Raw genomic sequence first — 14,164 nt, forward strand, 5'->3', positions numbered from 1 at the left:
GCCCCTCCCATCCCCCGGACAGACATAAAAGTCCGACTGGGCGAATCTACATCTCGCTTGAGGGTGACGGCATCCCGGATCCGGCCAATGCACCCCCCCCCCCCGGGTGGGTGGAGGAGTTTAAGGCATCTGCCAGACCGTTTCCCCAGTTTGTGAGATGACCTTATTTTCCTGCTGGGTTGGTCTCCCCGGCAGCCTTCATGTGAGAGGTGTGGATCCATGCAGCAATCCCGTCGACCCTGAGTGCAGTGGGGGTGGTCAGCAAGACAGCGTAGGGCCCCTTCCATCGTGACCCCAGATTCCTAGTCTGGTGGTGCCGGACCCAAACAGAGTCCCCAATCTGGAAAGGATGAGGGACCACCGGCTTGTCCAGCTGCTCTCGGTATGCCCCAGCCAAGGGCTTCCAGATCTCCTTCTGCACCAGCTTGAGGGAGGGCTTGTGGCAAAAGATGAGATATCAGGATGGAGAAACCTCATGACTGGAGATGGGGCCCCATATAGAATTTCAAAAGGGGTTAGGCCGTGCGGCCCAGGAGTATTCCGGGCTCGATAAAGAGCCAAGGGAAGTAGGAGCACCCAATCTCTAGTGCCAGTTGCAAGCGTTAATTTAGTTAAAGTCTCCTTAATTGTCCTATTAGCTCGCTCTACCTGTCCTGAACTCTGGGGGCGGTATTTTCAATTAACCCCCAATAATTTGGCCATTTTCTGACTTACCAGAGAGACGAAGGCAGGCCCATTGTCCGACCCCTATATATGAGGCATCCCATACCTGGGGAAGATCTCTTCCAACAGTTTCTTTGTTACCATGTTAGCCGCTTTATTCTTGGTTGGAAATGCCTCAATCTATCCACGAAGGCCAGGAGGTACCGGTACCCATAGATTCCGGGTTTTAAAGTCTGTCTCCCAGTGTACACCGGGGCGGTGGCAAGCTTGCCTCTGTGGGTTCCATTCCGCCCCCATTTTCTTTGCTAGCTCATGGTCTTCGGGGCTGTATGGCATGGGCTCTCTCCCGGGCGGAGGAGGCTCCGGAGTGTCCTGTATAGCCATTAACTGGCTGCTCCCTGTTGGCTGGGATGCCACTGTCCGGGCGGTCAAATCAGCCAGCCTGTTTCCCTTGGCTATTTTGGAGTTGTCTCTTTGGTGCTCTGGGCAGTGGACAATACTAAACTGGAGCGGGAGAAACAGGGCCTTCAGGAGGTCCAGGATTTCTTTTTTTGTTCTTGATCTCCTTACCTGCGGATGTTAGCAGGCCTCTCCGCCGGTAGATTTCATCATGGACATGTGCAGTGGCAAAGGCGTATCTGCTATCTGTATACACGGTGAGCTTCTTACCTTCTGCCATCCGAAGGGCCTGGGTGAGGGCGATCAGTTCCGTTCGCTGGGCCGAAGTCCCAGGCGGGAGGGCCGAGGCCCATATCACTTCGGACTCAGTGGTGACAGCTGCCCCAGCCCTGCGTTCTCCTCCTTCCAGGAAGCTGCTCCCATCTGTGTACTAGACGACGTCTGAGTTCTTAAGCGGCTGATCCGTCAGGTCAGGGCGGGTGCCATGTGCCTCGGCCAAAATCTGGAGGCAATCATGCTCTATAGATGGGTTAGGCAGCGGCAGCAAGGTGGCAGGGTTAAGGGAGACTATGGGTCCGAACGTGACCCGGTCTGAGTCCAGGAGTTAGGCCTGGTAATAAGTCATCCTGGCGTTGGAAAGCCATCTGTCTGGCGGTTGTCGGACCAAGGCCTCCACGGCATGGGAGGCCAGTACAGTCAGGGGCTGGCCTAGGGTCAGTTTCCCGGCATCCTTGAGTAGAACTGCAATGGCTGCCACCATGCGGAGGCAGGGAGGCCATCCTGTGGCCACGGGGTCTAACTTCCTAGACAAGTATGCTACAGGTCTCTTCCAAGGTCCCAGTTTTTGCACCAGTACCCCTTTAGCATAACCCGAGTTCTCGCCTACAAACAGTTCAAAAGGCTTGGTAATACCTGGCAGACCCAGAGCCGGGGCCTCAAGTAAGGCCTGTTTGATCCGTCCTGGACCAGCCTGTAGTCCCCTGTCCCTGGTTTCCTAACAGGCAAGAGAGGGGTGTTCCATGGGGACTGACAGGGCTTCAGCATCCCTTGGTCCAGGAGCCTCCGGATATGGGGTTGGATTCCCTCATGAGCTTCCCGTGACATTGGGTATTGTCGGATTGAAACGGGAGTCGCGGAGGCCTTTAATGAGATCATCAGTGGTGGCTGATCGCGTGCCAACCCCAGGCCCCCAGTCTCTGCCCAGACGCGAGGAAACTCTCTCAACCAGTCCTGTAGCCCCTCAGGTGATTCCTCCGGGGGTTCTGACTCAAACAAACGATATTCTTCCTCTAAATTGAGGGCCAGGATTTGCAGAGGGCCCCCTCTGGGGCCCGTGACCCTCGGTCCCTTCTCATCAAAATAGATTTGTGCTTTTAGTTTGGTTAGTAGGTCCCGTCCTAACAGCGGATGGGGGCATTCAGGTATGTGCAGAAAGGAGTGAGTTACTTGCCCTGAAGCCAGTTGGACTTTTCCCTCGATAGTCCAATAATATCTCTTGTTTCCAGTGGCCCCCTGCACCAGTGCAGAATGCCGGCTAAGAGGCATTCCGGCATGAGTTAGGACTGACTGAATGTTCGGCACCAGTATCAACCAGGAAGGTCACGGGCTGCCCCCCGATCCTGAGGGTTATCCTAGGCTCAAGGGGGGGGGCTCCTGGCCTCGACCCCCCCCCAGTCCTTCAGACTAAGGAGGTCCACGGTCCTGGGCTTGGGCCGGCGGGGTCCTTGTGGCTTCTTGGGGCATTCTCGGGCCCAGTGTCCCTTCTCCTTGCAGTAAGCACATTGATCTTTATCTGGGGGTGGCCTCCTTCGTTCTCCCGACCTGTCTCCCTCTTTTCGCTGTCCCTTAGATATAACGGCGGCCAGAATTTTCTTTATCTCCCTATGTTGTTTCCTATCCCTCTCCTCTTGTTTTTGCCATCTCTTTTCCTTATGCTCTTTAGGAGTTTCTCTCTTATCGAATATTTTCTCTGCTTCCTTCATTAGGTCTGGCAACCTTAACATCTGTAAACCCTCCAACCGCTGCAATTCGGTTAAATGATAGGATGACATCTGGTGCTTGACCTGGGTCTTCTGGATCATACGGAGTGTACATCCTATAAGCCTCCTTAAATGCAGCGGGTGTCTCTCCCTTTCCCTGTATCATATTCATATTCCTTACCCTGTATATTCCTTCTCTTCCTTTCCCTGTATCACATTCCTTCTCTTCCTTTCCCTGTCATATTCCTTCTCTTCCTTTCCCTATATCACATCCCTTCTCTTCCTTTCCCTGTATCACATTCCTTCTCTTCCTTTCCCTATATCACATCCCTTCTCTTCCTTTCCCTGTATCACATTCCTTCTCTTCCTGAGCCAAATTGGTAGGCCTTCTTGCGGCCGCTCGGAGACCCGCTAAGAGCAACTGGCGATAGAGACGTAGATGCTCCCTACCTTCAGGCGTTTTGAAATCCCAGTTAGGGCGAGTCAAGGGAGAAGCCGCATCGACGACATTCGGGAGTTGGGATGGCCTCCTGTCATCGCCCGGAACCTGCTTCTGGGCCTCCAGGAAAACTCTCTGCTTTTCCTCTACTGTTAAGAGGGTCTGCAGGAGCTGCCGACAACCGTCCCAAGTCGGCCTGTCTGAAGCAGAGAAAGGCCAATACTGGAGTTGTTGGTTCGGCCCTTCTCCGAGTGGGAAAGCCTGGGACCCAGTAGGGGGTCCCTCCCGGCGGCCGCGGAGGCGACTGGCAATGGGGGACGACATCTCATCTTCTGCCAACGGCCGGATCGCGGCCGCTAATGCGGTCGCCGCCGCTGCTGCTGCCGCCGCCGCCGCCACCGCCGCCGCCGCTGCTTCCGCCGCCACTGCTGCCGCCGCCGCCGGGTGAGGAGGCGGTACCGCCGCCGCCGCCGCCCCGTTGCTGGGTCCGGTTCCTGCTGCCATGAACCGGCAGCGGGGGCCTCTGTCCCCCTCCCCGGGGGAAGCGGCGCCCTTCTCGGTAGCGGGGCTCGGGCGATGCATCCAACATGGCGCTGCAGCCGCCTCCAGCAGTCCGGCAGGACGGCTGTTCTTGGGCTTGGGAGTCTCCTTGTGAGGGAGCACAGGGAAAAGGGAAGAGCCCGGGTTGAGGGGTGCAGAGGGCCCAGAGACTGGAGGGGGCTGTGGAAGGAAAGGCTTGACCCATGAAAATGGGTTTTCTACCAGAGACCTCCAGATGGCGATATACGGGGCCTGGTCGGGGTGTCCATGGGGATTAGGGGCAGAAACCTCGCCCTCCACCTGTGTAATAAGAGAGAGAGGTTAAAGGACCCTTCTCGCGGCCAGTCATGACCCATTCGGCCTCGCAGAGCATGATCCATTTTCTCTTTTTAACAATGACACCTTCATTGTTTCCTCGGGCCTTAACATCGGTTAGGCTCAATGGGGTGGTGACGGCCTGCCCCATGGTGGTCTCTAGATAAAGAAGTGTTAGACAAGTAACAACAACCAAAAAGACAAGACCGACAACAGAAATTCGCGCTGCGCGGCTTCGGCGTAAAACTGAAAGCAGAAATTACCTGAACCTGTTACCTGAACCTGAAAACGGAGGAACCTCGATCTCCGTACATGGAGGAACTTCGATCTCCGTAGACGGGGAAACGGAGGAACCTCGATCTCCGTTCTCTTACCAGCACCACGTATCCTTCTGATACGGGAGTGGCCCCGAAAAACCTTGACCTGAACCTGAATTACACGGAGGAACCTTGATCTCCGTAGACGGGGAAACGGAGGAACCTCGATCTCCGTTCTCTTACCAGCACCACGTATCCTTCTGATACGGGTGTGGCCCCGAAAAACCTTGACCCCTGGAACGTCTTCCAGGGTTTCAGTGGGCGAGATCCGAGCTCGTCAGCTCCTCAGCCCCCACCGACTCAGCTGACCTGTACCTGTACCTGAATTTCCTGAACCTGAATTAGGGCGCCCGACGAAAACAGAAAACAAGTAGACAGACTGGGACAAGACAGACAGTGGCCAGCCAGCTTACCTCCTGACAGTGGGTCGGTGGTTCTGAGGCAGGGAGTCTCTATTCCCGGCCAACGCACCAAATGAAAGACCCCTTGACGGCAGTCTTCCCTCAGGAGAGACCCTCGCCCAAGGAGCACACCGAGACCACGAATCAGATGCAAACAGCAAGAGGCTTTATTCCGGAACACGGGTACCCGGGGCGACACAGTCTCTCAAGAAGCTCAAGTGACTGGCGCGCCCACGGGCTGGAGCAGAGGGTTTTTATAGGGTCGGGCACGGGTACAGAAACAAGAAGCCTGGTTACCGGGTTCTGATTGGGTGATGCAAATGAGGCCAGTTCTGATTGGATGAGGCCAGGTTCAAACCCAGGTCAGCTAGTGGTTTCTCCCCGAGCTTCTGTCTAGGGTACAGGGGGTTTTCCCGACCTTTTTCTGACCTTTTAGTTCCTCGCTCTGGGGCTAGGTGGCTGACTGAACTCCTTGGTACCTCTCAGGCCTTTTTTCCAAAAGCAACTGAGCTAAGCTATGTTAGGCAGGGAGGCTGGGTGTCTTTCAATACACAGATGATACACACACACATACACACACACTATGTGTGTATATATATATATATATATATATATATATATATATATATATGTATGTATGTATATATGTGTGTATATATATATAATTTTATGTACATAAGTGCTTTATCTATATATAAGTATATTGATATAGGTTTTGCCTATATGTGTGCCTATATATGCATATACATATGTATAGATATGTTTGTATACATATGGGTACACACATATATATTTATGTATGGGCAAAACACTTATGCATATAAAATAAAAATAGATTTGTTTTTAAAGATGGGGGAAGTCTTTGCACCTGAAACTTCAGCCAGCACATGCTTTCTGAGGACCTGCCTCTCTTCAGGCTCAGGTCTTCTCCCTCTGATGCTGTGATGTCTTCACAAAGCACAGTGAGCGGGTGTTTGCTTTTCCTTTATATCATCTTTAAAAAATGGTCGGTTTGTTTTTGTTTTTTTTTTTTTGTTCTTGGCTTTTTTGTTTTGGGTTCATTACTAAAACTTCAGGGCTCTCCTGCCATCACTCACCTTAAAAAGCAGCTGCTTTTTCTCTCCAGCCTTCAGATGCCAGCAATGGGTGAGTAGTGTTAATCCACTGCCCTCTGTCTATTTTGTCCTTTCCTTTAACTGAGCAGAGTTGGACCATTTTCATGTTCGTAGGGTAGCTGGTCTCCTATATTCATGCAATATGTCTTTTTTGAAAGACATATTCAGCTTATAATATATGACTAATTGCAAATACAATAAATTGTTTTCTAAGTCTGCTTCCAGTTACACATTTCACTAAGAGAGAATTACTTTAGTCTCCATAACTGCTGGGTCCTCAAGCCTTCGTAATGTAGTTCCTTGGAAATTCTAACTGCTCAACCAATGTATACTCATGCTACATGAATAATTTACATATATAGATATTTTTACACTCTGATTTTCAAAGGAAGTGCTTGTGTTAAGTATCAGGTTTCCTCAAGAGCTCTCAGGCTCATGCAAAGTAGGCAAAAAGACCCTGAGCTCTTTCTGGAATCATCCATGAGAAGGAAACTTAGGGAAACAGAAATCATTTTCCTATTCTTCCTAGAGATGAAAAACACAAGAAAGCATAGAGCTGAGAATGAGACCTTTCGTTGTTTTTGAGCCCTAAGTCATACCCATTATCCTGTCTCCTCTTTGGGGAGCTAATATTAGCAACAGATTTAAAACGTTATAAAATAGATTAAAAATTCAAATAGTTTCTATAGAAGATGAAAGCTTGCAGATATTACAATGTCAAAAACTTGTCTAAGATTCAGTCACCATCACAGAAAGGGATGGAAATATTGTAAAAGCCAAAGATGAGAGAGAAACAGAGCAAAACAGAGTTTTGGGGAAATGACAAGACTCCTCCTTTGATGAACTCATAGCAGCTGTGACTGTCTGTATAAGACCTCCACAAGATTATCGCAATCAGCACTGCAACATGGAGGGGGAGGAGCTGATGAGTTATTATTGATAGCTGATGGCTTGGAAGGGTGAGAGACAGTTTTCTCTTAAAGTGTTGTTTCTGATAAATTGACAATGCTCCCTCTAGTGGATATCCCTACATCCATGAATATATCGTCCACCCTTGTTAAACTCAGTATGCAAGGTATATTTATATGTGTACATGAAGTGGGAGGGAGGTGAGGGATGATTAGAAGATTTGGTAGGAGTTAGAGGAGTAGTGGGGGGTGAGAATAATTGTATGCATAAATGAAATTCTCAATTATAAAGAATATTACATCTTGAAAAATTGTTCATCTGAATCATAGTTAACAGAGGCATAGTCATTTGAGGAACATCTGATATGTTCTATCTATGTAGCTTGAAAATCATGAAATATAAAGAACAAATTAAATATATTCCGAACTATGTTTTTAATACTAGGGCTAATTAGGAATTAAGGAGTCACTGTCAGAAAATTAATATAAAGTGAACAACAATTATCAATTTTTGAAAGAAGGTGGCTCTTAGCTCACCTGACAAACTTCACTGTATGTTGTTGGCTCCACTCCTTATCATCTATTCTACAAATATGCTATGATGTTGAGGGTTTTGAAACTTTTCTCAGGATTGCAAGGAGTCTCCTGTTAGAAATGTGAGGAGTTAGGTAAGAGAGGAGCTAAGAATGAGAGCTGAAAGGAAGCTGTATACATAGAGAAGCAGTACAACTAAGAGTACAACTGTTCAGTAAAGATATCAATTAGCTTGATTAGAACAGTAAAGTGATGGACTGAAAGAGCACGGTGTGTGTTAATTCATTTACTGTCCTCAAGATTAGAATCCCACCGCTTATAAGCATCTTCTCTGGACTCTGGGAGAAAATCTTTCTGGGGAGGTGCCTGAGTGGCTTTAGATACTGGGAAGGCAACCCAGTAGCAGTAAAAGGGCCCCTAGAGTAGACAAAGAGTCAGAAACATCACCACTCTACTGTTAGGAGTCTCACAAAAGAAAGAAAGAAAGAGAGAGAGAGAGAGAGAGAGAGAGAGAGAGAGAGAGAGAGAGAGAGAAAGAGAGACAGAAAGAAAGAAAGAAAGAAAGAAAGAGAGAGAGAGAGAGAGAGAGAGAGAGAGAGAGAGAGAGAAAGAAAGAAAGAAAGAAAGAAAGAAAGAAAGAAAGAAAGAAAGAAAGAAAGAAAGAAAGAAGGGAGAAAGAAAGAAAGAAGGGAGAAAGAAAGAAAGAAAGAAAGAAAGAAAGAAAGAAAGAAAGAAAGAAAGAAAGAAAGAAAGAAAGAAAAGAGGCTAACAGCCATAGCATATAGCATATATGCAGAGGATCCAGCAATGACCCATGCAGGCTCCATGACTGTCACTTAACTCTCTGTGAGCCCCTATAAGCCCTACTTATTTAATGTCTATAGGCCATGTTCTTGTGGTGTCCTTGACCCCTCTAGCTCCAACAATTCCTCTTACCCCTTTTTCACTGGCTCCACAAGCTCCAAGGGGAGGGACCTGATGCAGATTTCCAATTTTGCCTCTGTCTCCGCCTAATGTTTCGCTGTGGATCTCTGCATCTGCTCCCATCAGCTGGTGGTGGAGGCCTCTCTGATGACTATGGGCTAGATACCAATCCATGAGTATATAAGAATATCATTAGGAATCATTTTATTGATTTTTTTTTCTATAATAGGTCTCTAGGCTATTTAGAGTCCACTTCATGGCCATCCAGGCAGTGCCAGGCATCAGCTCCCTCTCCTGGCATGGGCCTCAAATTAAATCAGTCATTGGCTGGTCACTCCCACAAGTTCTGTATTGTAAGATGGAGGCTTTGTGGCTAGGTTAGTGTCCCAGTCCCACCTTTGGAAGTCTTGCCTGGATAGAGAGGATGGTTGCTGGTTCAGGTTCCAAACCCTCCATTACTTGGAGTCCTCTCTTGGGGGACACCCAGGTAGAGGCCTGGGAGTTTCTATTGCACTGTTTCCACATCACCCTCCTAAATGCCCTCCAGTTCCAGTTGGCTCTTCCCATAGTCTCCCTCCATCACCCTACCTGGTTCCTCCTGTTCTCATTATCACCTACCCAAGTTCACCCACAAAATCTCTTCTATTTCCCCAGTAAAAGACAATGGTATATACTCACTTAAAGGTGGATATTAGCTGTGAAGTCAATGATAATAATGCTATAATCCACATACCAGAGAAGCTAAGTAATAAGAAAGGCTCTAAGGGGCCATACATGAAAACTTGCTCTTTTTAAGGTGCAAGGTTGCTGCAGACTGTGAAAGCCACCTGTGACTAATAAGAGTGAAAGTTGAACTGTGAATGTTATGACCTTACCTGCTACTGGGAAATAATACACAGATAAAAAAAAAAAAAAAAAACAGTGAGCAAGTGGAAAATATAAACATCTCACTACAAGAGGTGGCTGAAAAAACTGCACTGTTTCTGGATCTTTAGATTTCATTGTGTTTACTCCATTTTCCTAGTAAAATTTTTATAGTTTTCACCTACAGGGGAGAATATGCTTTCTTGAGACTGGCTTATTTCAATTAAAATTATGAATTCCACTACCATCCACTTTGTACCACTAGCCCAAGTTGAAATATATTTGATTGTTTATTACCCAGTTTTTATCCATTCAACCTTTCACTCCTATCAGCTAATGCCTTATCTTAAGTATTAGGAAAATATTCACAATAAATGTACTCAATTAGGGGTCTCTGTAGTATATATTTCCATTTTCTATGGATGTTAACAGAAGATGTGGGCTACTCTGGGTAAGAGTTCCATTTACATCTTCTAATATCCATACCACCCTCTACAATGGCTCCAGTAATTTCCAATGCCATCAATGGTGTACACAGTTTACATTTGCTGCACTACTTTATGAGTATTTACTTTTTTATTTAAACAGGCATTAAAATGGTATGAGCTGAATTTTAATTTAGAATTTTATTTATTTATTTTATGTGCTAATTACAGATCTCCCTCTTTCCTCCTCCCACTTCTTCAGCCTCCCCTCCCTAGCCTACCCCCCTATTCCCTCCTACAAGAAAGGAAAGTTTCCCATGGGGAATCTCATACATTCAGTAGAGGCAGGTCCAAGCCTCAAGGCTGTGGGAGTTATCCCATCATAGGTAGCAGGCTCCAAAAAGCCCGGTGAGCTGAAATTTAATTGTAGTTTTTATTTTCTTTTTATTATAACATGACTGAGCTGTCAGCTTTCTCTCCACCGCTTGGCTTTCACCAGGCAGGAAAGCAATACACAACTGTTGGAAAAGAAGTCATTGGTTACCAGACCCAGGCAGAGACTTGTAAGTTACAGTTCTGGTATAGCGGCAAGACATACTCACCAGTGCAACCATACTATGCCTGTAATGGGGATAAACTACTGCTTTCTGGTTGGATTGGAGAGCTACTCCAGCAGATGGAACTGATGACTTATATTGTAAACTTGGTAAAGAGTTTGTGTCTGGGAAGGTCATGGTCCCTAGAACACTACTATTGTTTTGTAATCACACACTCACTGTAGGTGTGGTTATCTGCATAAAATGTAACAATGTTGGGCCTGTCACCATTTCATTATTCATAGGAGAGGATGGAATGTAACCTTGAAGGACTATGGACAGAAATGGGTGTGTGATAAGGGTAATAAGTTTTTCAGTGATTTCACCACTTATGAGGCCATATACCAGCAAATAATCTCCCTCCCATGCCCAGGCTAGGAACCACAAATAAATTCATTTTATTATCAAAGGGGTATTGTTGGCATGGAGAAGTGTTTAAGCAGGTAAGAGGTAGGACAAGAAGGAGTAATAGGGTATAACAATAGCCACAACTCACTTTATATGTATATGAAATTATCAAAATTGTTAAGATACAAAAACAAATAATGAGAACCTGAAATTTCAAGATATAGAAAAGCCATCTCAATTTTCATAGAAAAGGAAATTTTATAAACACATGTAAAGAATCACACAGATATATGCACATTCTCTCTACACACAGAAACTATAAAATTATGTAAATTATCTCTTCATTTTTTCTTGACATTCAGATTTATGAGATCATGTCACATAGTCTAAATATATTTCACAAAGTATTCCCTGAATAAAAGGTACCAGGTAAGCCGGGCGGTGGTGGCGCACGCCTTTAATCCCAGCACTCGGGAGGCAGAGCCAGGTGGATATCTGTGAGTTCGAGGCCAGCCTGGGCTACCAAGTGAGTTCCAGGAAAAGGCGCAAAGCTACACAGAGAAACCCTGTCTCGAAAAACAAAACAAAACAAAACAAAACAAAACAAAACAAAAAAAAGGTACCAGGTATGTAAAACTGATGTGTTTGCATAACCGTTGAATCAAACACCAAAACCTCACATCTTAAAATACAATTTTTCACATTGGATAAAAATGTCTTATTTGTGGTACTCATTCTTTCCAAATATAAACATATGTAAAAATTTTGTGAAAAATATAGTAAAAGTATATACTGTGTCATGATTGGAAGGTATTCAAAATGCCTAGACTTATGGGTCATATATCACTAATTGAGGCATAAACCAGAAATTGGACAGAAATAAATGAATTTTTTGCTATTGAAACACATTAACCTCAAAGGAATGGTCCTAAGAGTCAACACTGTTTTTCTATTATTTTATTTTTAGTAAATTATTTTCAAGTTCAGGAATGTATCTCTGAAAGGTATTTGCCATGAAAGAATGAGACCCCACATTCCAATTCTGAATACTATCATAAAATTCAGGTTGAGCCAGGCAGTGGTGGTGCATGCCTTTGATCCCAGCACTCAAGAGGCAGAGCCAGGCAGATCTCTGTGAGATCCAGGCCAGCATTGTCTACAGCACGAGATCCAGGACAGGCACCAAAACTACATTGGGAAACACTGTCTAAAAAAATCAAAAATAAATAAATAAATAAGCAAATAAATAAATAAATAAATAAATCTCAGTTTCAAACACACTGGTCTATACTCTAGCACTCAGGCAAAGAAATAAGCAGATCAAAGTGGTTCTCTCATGAGTTATTCTAGCCGAATGGAAAATTTCACATTCAGCAGGAGATACTATCCCAAAAAGTAAAATTGAAGAATGATACAGGAGGAAGTTACAATTAGCTCCTGGGGTCTTCAATCCTACCTGTGAAGACCTTCTTACACAGACACTTCACACACACACACAAACACATCGAAGTTATTCTCGAATTTTTATTAGTGCAAAAAATGAAAGTGTCCAACAAACTGATTTTTAAATTATTTTTGTCTTTGGTTTTGCTTTTTGAGACAGGGTCTCACTATGTAGCCTTGACTGACCTGGGTCTTGCCATGTTGACTAAACTGGCCTTGAATTCTTGGAGATTCTTCTACCTCAGGATTCTAAGTGCTGGGTTTAGAAACATGAACCAACACACTTTACCAAATTTTAAATTCTTAATTATGTTTATAGAATTATCTTTTTACTGGTTATCCCTACCCTCTTCTTTTTTTTAACTATGATAAAATACTTTTATTATATGTGCAAATACTATAAGTAATATACATTTATTGTGAATAATACATGATATCTTGGAGGAAATCACAGATTAAATGCAATTTTAAGAGATCTCTAAATATAATATTACTAATGAACTGTATCAGGCTAAAGAATAAGGTAAAAAGTAAAAATAAATAATAAGACTTGGGAAATAGCAATTTCACAGTAATAGGTTCAAACACATAGGAATAAATGTTATTTAGTAGTTTTTTGTTTGTTTGTTTGGTTGGTTGGTTGGTCGTTTTTTTTTTTTTTTTGGTTTTTTTTTTTTTTTTGCAATACAATTCAGTTCTACATATCAGCCACGAATTCCCTTGTTCTCCCTCCTCTGGCCCCCCTCACCTTCCCCCCAGCCTACCCCTTATTCAAACCTCATCCAGGGCAAAGCCTCCCCCGCGGACTGAGATTAACCTGGTAGACTCAGTCCAGGCAAGTCCAGTCCCCTCCTCCCAGGCCGAGCCAAGCAATCCTGCATAGGTCCCAGGTTTCAAACAGCCAACTCATGCAATGAGCACAGGACCCGGTCCCACTGCCTGGATGCCTCCCAAACAGATCAAGCCAATCAACTGTCTCACCCATTCAGAGGGCCTGATCCAGTTGGGGACCCCTCAGCCATTGGTTCATAGTTCATGTGTTTCCGTTCGTTTGGCTATTTGTCCCTGTACTTTATCCAACCTTGGTCTCAACAATTCTCGCTCATATAAACCCTCCTCATTCTCACTAATTGGACTCTGAGAGATCCACCCGGGGCCTAGCCGTGAATCTCTGCATCCAGATCCCTCAGTAGTTGGATGAGGTTTCTAGCATGACAATTAGGGTGTTTGGCCATCCCATCACCAGAGTAGGTCAGTTCGGGCTGTATCTTGACCATTGCCAGCAGTCTGTTGTGGGGGTATCTTTGTGGATTTCTGTGGGCCTCTCTAGCACTTTGCTTCTTCCTATTCTCATGTAGTCTTCATTTACCATGGTCTCCTATTCCTTGTTCTCCCTCTCTGTTGTTGATCCAGCTGGGATCTCCTGCTCCCCCAAGCTCTCTTTCCATTTGAGACATGACATCAGTTAAGTCCTTTATTTTTCTGTTAAGTTTCAATTTGGGAGATCTGTCCAGTGGTGAAAGTGGGGTGTTGAGGTCTCCCACTATTAATGTGTGGGGTTTTATATGTGGTTTAAGCTTTAGTAATGTTTCTTTTACATATATGGGTGCCCTTGTGTTTGGGGCATAAAGGTTCAGAATTGAGACTTCATCTTGGTGGATCTTTCTTGTGATGAGTATGTAATGCCCTTCTTGATCTCTTTTGATTGATTTTAGTTTGAAGTCTATTTTGCTGGATATCAGGATGGCTACACCCGCTTGTTTCTTAAGACCGTTTGATTGGAAAGTCTTTTCCCAGCCTTTTATTCTTAGGAAGTGTCTATCTTTGAATTTGAGATGTGTTTCTTGTATGCAGCAGAAAGATGGGTCCTGCTTTCATATCCATTCTGTAAGCCTATGTCTTTTTATAGGTGAATTAAGTCCATTGATATTGAGGGATATTAATGACCAGTGAT

This window comes from Peromyscus eremicus, chromosome 3, assembly GCF_949786415.1.
Source record: "Peromyscus eremicus chromosome 3, PerEre_H2_v1, whole genome shotgun sequence".
NCBI lineage: Eukaryota > Metazoa > Chordata > Mammalia > Rodentia > Cricetidae > Peromyscus > Peromyscus eremicus.